The sequence below is a fragment of the Octodon degus genome, unplaced genomic scaffold, assembly GCF_000260255.1.
Source record: "Octodon degus isolate 3935 unplaced genomic scaffold, OctDeg1.0 scaffold00150, whole genome shotgun sequence".
In the NCBI taxonomy this organism is placed as follows: domain Eukaryota; kingdom Metazoa; phylum Chordata; class Mammalia; order Rodentia; family Octodontidae; genus Octodon; species Octodon degus.
This window is the reverse complement of record NW_004524726.1, coordinates 2812933-2820410: the sequence shown is the minus strand read 5'-3', so window position 1 is coordinate 2820410 and position 7478 is coordinate 2812933.

Below are 7478 nucleotides of genomic sequence, written 5' to 3'. Positions count from 1 at the left end.
TTTTTGTGCAAGATCTCACCACACAGTTTGGACACCTAATGATCCTCCTGTTTTCAGCCTCCCCAGTGCTGGGATTGCAGGTGCGTACCACCATGCCTGGTCTCAGTGTCAGGCTCAGTGTGTCTGGAGGTGGGGCTGGCATGGCATGTGGTACTGGGGATCAAACCCAGTCCCTGTTCTTGCCTAAGCAGGTGCTTAGTTCACTGAGCTATCTCAGATGTTTCTTTAATTCATTTTAGATAAGATGAACATGACTCTTGTGGGGGCCTCAGGTAGAGTATCATGGGTCTATCTAAAGTTGCCCCCAAATTCCCCCTTTTCAGAGGTGATGCTTTTGGAAAAATGAATAGGTAATGGAGACCTGTACACAGTGAATTAGTCCATTGATGAGTCCAGAGCTGATTATGCTGTTCAGAAGTGAGGCCAGGTTGAGATATCTGGGGACGTAACCTTGAGGAATATATTCTTGTCCTTGGCTCCTCTCTTCTCTCTCTCCACCTGGCTGAGAGTCTTCCTTCTACCACAATACTCTTCTATGTTTTTTTCCACTGGAGTGGCAGTCATGGACTAAATCCTCCGAAATGTGAGATAAAATAAATCTTTTCTTCTTTATGTTCCTAATGTTGGGTACTTAAATCAGAGTGAAAGAAAGGTAATTAATATAGTTGTATTCTTAGTGAACAAAATGACATTCATAAATGCAGGAAAGGTAGAAAATCAAGTAGAATGTTGAAGGAAACACAAATATTCTGAAACAGTAACATTTGGACATATGAATGAAAATTTAATACTAAATTTATTTCTTTGCTACATTTTTAGTATTTGACATTCTAGATGTTTCTTGCAATTGAAAGCCATTTATTTTCTTTCTCCAGATATATGTAATAGTATCATGAGTGATTTTGTTTGTAAACAATTCAGTTCAAAATTAAAAGATTTGCAAAGACTTCGCTTTATTTCACAAACTCCACCTCAGATGACAAACACAATGAAATGCAGTCACGTTCACCAAAACTGTAAAATAAATTAAGTTCCTAAATCAAGGCATTACTACATATAGTTTAGCAAGGAACAGTGGTGGCTCAAAGGAATCCTAACTACTAGGATGTTGATGCAGGTGTACCAAAAGTTCAAGACCACCATGGCCAAGACCCTGTTTCAGAATATAATGAAAGGAGCTGGAGTACATAGGTCAGTAGTAGACAGCTTATCTAGCATGTATGAGTTCCTAGGCATAATACTGGAAAATATGGATATAGTTTATTGATGAAGCAACATAAACTGATATTTTCCAAAAACTAACTTTTATAAGATCTCAGAACATACATCTTTTATTTCTTTTCTTTTCTTTTGTATTTTAGGGAAGGGTCTACAGGGTGTTCAAGGTCTCATTACTATATTGGAATCGTAGTATTTACAGTCTCCCAAGAGGTGAGATTACAGGCACGCGCCACTATGCTCAGTTTCAATTGATGTCATACCATGACCCAGGGGCAGAGCCAGCAAGGCAGACCAGGAATCGAACTCCAGGCCCCTGCACCTGCTTGCAGGCTCTTTAATCTGCTGAGCTATTTGGTTGGCCCCATACATCTATTTTGAGTAAGGCAGAATATCAGTATTGATCAAATTTCTTTTCTGAATAAGCTGTTTTAAGTGGTAAATTGATTGGTAACTATCCAGGAAAAAAAGACGAGGTCAGGGAAAACACCATGCACAGTAAAGTGCAAGGACAATGAGACACAAGAGAAATAGTAGGTGCATGTGAGAACTGGGAGATGAATATGATTAGAAATCAAGGGTCATAAGAACATGAAATATAAGTGAGTAAAACTAGGGTTAGGCATGAGCATAGGTGGGAACTTTTTATGTTATCATGAAGATCACAAACATTACCCCACTGACAGATTATAACTATTCAAACTGTTAGAACCCCATTGACAGATTATAACTCTGTAACAGGTTTTAAGCAAACAGAACTTTACTTCAGTCTAGAGGCTGCATAAAAATGGCTTTTAGGAAAGTGAACTCTTGAAGGTGAAAAGCAAATTAAGAAGCTAATAGAGTTCATGAGTGCTTGAATAGACTAGAAACTTTTATAGAAGATTTACATGTATTTCTAGAAGGCAAAATTTTTCAAAAAATATTGAACACAAACTTTTCCTGTATTCATAGATGAATAAAACAAAATTCCTGAATTTTAGAAACTCACAGTTTGATTTGGGTATGGAGATGCTAAGAAAGTCACCGTCACATGGAGTGTGGAGGGTGTGTGGAATACCTGGCAATAATATTTGAAACTAAGTATGTGTGATTTAGAAATCATCCGAAGAACAAAATAGTCTTTTGCAAGGAAGAGACCCTTGTGCAAAGTTTGTGAACAGATAACACTAACAGATCTGTTGTAGGAAGTTACTTCTAGAGCCCCTAAGGAGGGAAGCCTAGAAAGGAACGGGACTAAGGTTCAATTTAGAGGACATTGATTTAGGTAAGTGTTAATACTGCTGTGGACTACAATGGAAAATATACAGAAAGTTAGAGAGCAAGCAAAAACTAAAAATAGAGTAGGCCAGCCTTGATGACTAATTTAGTGTGGGTTGCAGGCAGAACAAGAATTAAAAAATATCTCTGAGATTTTTATTTGTCAAAGTAGGTGTATGATAATAGTTTTAACTAAGACAAAAATATACGGGAAATGTCATCTGTAAAGAGAAAGATAAAATTGCTTTGGACATTTTGAGCTTGAAATTTGTTTCAGACATAGGAAAATGACTCACATTTTCAATATGAATTTTCTAATTCATAATTAAGCAAAGAAACAATCATAAACCTTTTAGTTTTGCAAAAATATTTCATGTGGTGTACAATTACTCCTATTGGGCCTTTCATCCTTGCCACATTTGATAAATTCATTTAAGAATTATCTGTGTATAGTTTAAATAGTTTTCATATTTTGTTTAAGCACAGGCATTGAAATAGATGTCACATTATAGAGAAGGAAAATCAAATTAAACCTTGATATATGACTTTATTAAATTTTTGTATAGAAGAGACAGTAATGAATACTTTTCTATTTTGTTGGATGTTGTTAAGAAAATACAAATGTAGATATTACAGAGTGCATTAGCTAGTTATACGAACAACTACTAGCTTTGATGAAGAAATACTGTTTCATATTCTACAAAGCAAATCAATACACAATAATACTTGGAGGGAAAGAAATTATAAGTAAATTAACAAAAATTTTATTTACCACAAATAAGAATAAACAGTGACTGGTTATTTAATCAAGACATTATAGTACCTATAGCTATACTGCCATACTTACATATCCTTTTACCTTTAGAATATTGGCTTGACACAATACAAGATAGTGGGATTTGACAAAGGTAGAACTATGATTTTTTATGTAAACAGTGAAAAATATATGGTGGTAAACAAAAAATTATGAGGCAAAGTAAAAAATATAATCTCAATGTTCAAAGGTAGTTGTTAAGAAATAGCTTAGAGTATTAAAATGCATGCAATCAGGCGCAGGGGCCAGGGGTTTGATCCCTGGGCCAGCTGTGCTGGCCCTGTCCCCAGGGTGCGACGAGACAGTGATTGAGACTGAGCATGCTGGTGTGCACCTGTAATCCCAGCTCTTGGGAAGCTGAAAACAAGTAGATCACTATGATTCTGATCTAGTAGTGACACCCTGAATACCCTGCAGACCCTTCCCTCAAAAAAAATAAAAAAGAAAGAAAGAAAGAAAAGTAGGTTACTGGTTTCACCTAGATTTTTGTTATTAAATATGTGAAGATATTGAGGCAATAATGAAACATAAATGACCATGTGAGAGTGGCCCCAACACTAGTAAAGACATGCAGTTCTGTGATCAGCAACCCTGTCCCATTTGCATCAGAATAGATTCAGAGCAGGGGTAGGCTGCTCACTCCACTAACGTTCCATGAAGGGCTGGATCCCATCTGTTAGAACCGGGTGGGCGTGCAGAAGCTTGCTGGCTTTCAGCACTGGCCAGGCTGCACACAGCAAGCTATCAGACTCTGCTTTCTTGGCATCTTCATTTTCACATAGTCTAATTTATCAAGTGTTCATCATAGATTATTAAAACACTAATAGATATTGAGTAGTTAGAAAGTGTAGGCATTAAGATCTTTGCACATAATATCTTTTTAAAATGTATTCTATACAGGATCTCACTACATAGCTCAGACTCGTAGTGACCCTCCTGTTTTCAGCCTCCCTAGTGCTGGGATTACAGTCAGGTGCCACCTTGCAGGGTCTCAGTGGCCGGCTTCAGCATGCCTGAGGTCTGGGCCAGTGCAGCCGATGTGGCATGTGGTGCCGGGGATCAAGTCCCAGTTCCTGTACTTGCCTAAACAGGCACTTAGTCCACTGAGCTACCTCACCAGCCCATTACACATAATAACTAAAGGTTAATGATATTCTATGTTAAATTTCTTATTAGTGCTGAACTACCATTTCAGATAAATTAGTCATTTTCCATGGTCTGTACTCAAATACTCCTCTGTCTTGACTCACTAAGGAATATAAACACATAAATAATAATAAGTCTTAGAAAATATTTTTATATAATACAGCTACATATGGAGTGCATGATCACTTCATGTAGTGTTTATGTCTTTTCATTGCCTGGTGATTCCAAGAAGAGAAGTAATGATTAGTGTTTTTGGCTCTACTTACTAAAAATTGAAAAATTGCTAATTCACTTAGATCTATATTTGTTCCCCGGGGGTGGTATTGTAGGTATTTTGGTAATCCTGGCAGCTCTCAATTTCTATAAATATTAACATTTAACCCTTAGATTGGTGAAGAAAAATAGGATAATTATTTAGTATCCTCATTGAATGCAGCATTATTCCCCCCATCCACAATTATCCAGAGTAAGTGCTTGGTTAAGTATGGATTTTGTACGTGCAAAAGTAATACTGTTTAGTATTGGGCCACAGTCATATTTGAAATATGTAACACTTACCTGAGATTCAAATTCAAGTGGGTATCCTGACTTTTATTGAGCAATGATAGTACCTGCAGCATAATTTATCAGTGTCTTAAAGGAAAGAAAATGAATAAATTGGTGGTTTTATGTTTTTCCATCCAGCTGTTTTGAACCCAGTAATCATTCTACAAAGACCCATAGCTCTATGTAATTCATTTATAACAGCAGTATCTCCTTAAAATACGTAAGTCTGAGTATATGTGCTTGATTTTGTATAATTGATCCAAAGATGGGTCTAAAGATCCATCTCTCTTGCTGACTAGAATCTTTAATTAGTGTATAAATCTCTTTATAATCTGCACATTGCATGTATCTCTTACTTTCTTGGCTTGTCATTTTCTAACTCTCTACTTATGGCTCTCTGAAATTATTTTATATTCCTTGGAAACCACATATGATTGTGATTTTTCATGCTCTCTCTGCCTTAAATGTCCATCCCTTTAAGATGGTGAAGATTAAATTTGAAAGTAAACAAAAAACACCAATAACAGTACATTTTCAACAAATAATGTTTTATGTGGGATATAATCATTTATTTTCTTTTGTATTTATTCTTATGATAAAATACTTCTTTGCATGCCTACAATTTTGAATATTATAAATGCTTACTAAATGTGTGGAATATAAGTTGATTCATTGTATTGTTTTCAAATCTTAAAGCATATTTTCCATATTAATGTCCATTTCCCAGTCACAGCATTTTATAATGAAACATAAAATGTGAGGTATTGATAGCAAAGTCTAAAATGTTTATTAGAAAGTGATGCAAAATATATTATCTGTGCCCTGTATACATTTTTTGAGATTTTTAATGATTTTAGGAATGCAGTTTTGCAATAAACAGACTTTTAAAAATTATTTCAAATGTTTTGATATCACATTTATGAGAAAATACCTGAGAAGCTAAAAATATGAAAAAATACTATTCACTCTAATTTTAATACTAGTAATTTTCAGAATATTAAAAATGTTAAAAGGAATTTTTTTGACAATATGAGAAATGATATGGTATTCTGGCATTATTCTGACATACTATTCTGCTATGTTTTTTATGGGTCAATGAAAATGAAAATAATTCTAATGAAATTTATTAATGACAGAATTATTATAAGTGAAAACAGTTCATAAAAGTATAAACTCAATCATTCAATCAAATATATTCTATATTTGCTAAGTACCAAACACCAGGTTGTGTTCTAGGAATATTATTGTGCATAAAATAAATGTTACTAACAATATATCATAGAGTAGGAGCAAAGTCCAATAAAAAGATGTAGAGAATATAAATTGTGATGCTACAAAAGTAAACTCTTAAGGATTTCTACTGCTAGGTAATTTAAATATTAAAACTGCTAACAACAATTATGAATGAAATAATCAAATGCTAGGGAAGATATTTAATCCTATGGGGGAGCTGACATGAAGGTCTCCCTCTTTAGGTCTCCTGCATGCTGGCCCCAGAGGCAAAACAAGAACAGGAATATCAATAAGGGTAAAGTCAGATTTTTCATTTAAATTCTTCTGGAGTCCTTAGGCTCCCTACTTTCAATCCCAAAGGATGGAAAAGTAATTCAGAGGTAAAGTCTGAGATCTTGCTAAAGAGAAGTACCTAAACAAATAAACAAACAAACATCTAAAAAAGAGAAATACAAAGTATATAATCTCTGAAATGTACAACTTTCCATGCAGAAAAGCAGAGGGAAAATAATGCTTCTGTTTTGGTACCCCCCCATAAAAAAAAAAACAAACACACAGATGGCCACATATATTGTCCCTGAAGGAACTTAAATTCAATTTAAGCAAATTCTCAAGAAAACTAGAAAAGAACAACTCCTCTCCTGAGACAGGCAAGATTTATTTGTTTTTGGCTTTGGGATATAACTTTTACTTAATTCTGAGTGTTGGAATGGTAAATACCTCTGTGACCACTCACTCTTATATTTACTTATGCATAGATATGTAGAAGAAATGATCTCTGGTCCTTTCTACCCAGAAGATTACATAATTCTCTAGGTCTTGAGTTTATAATGAACACAATTTTACTTCCACTTCTCCTTTTATCTATACATTCTTGAACACAGGAGAAATTCTTTGAAAGTCAAGTCTGTAGTATTCCTGGCCACACGTTATGACCTATCATTTATGTGGTGGTAAGGTAGCGTGTCAGTTTGATTGGTTTGAGAGTCTCCCTAGAAAGATTGATGGAGTGTATTTCTGTGTGCCTGAATACATCATGGAGGCATGGCTAGGATCTCTATCTGATTGCCTGCCCCTTCTTTTCTACCTTGTTCTCTCAGCTTCTTCACTGCTGTGAACTAAGGCTCTTTGCTCCACTTTGCCCTTATGCCATTCCACTCCAATCTGCCCTTACGCCATTCCACTCCACTCTGCCCTTATGCCACTACATTCCACTTTGCCCTTATGCCATTACACTTCTTTCCTGGGGAAAGCCAACTAT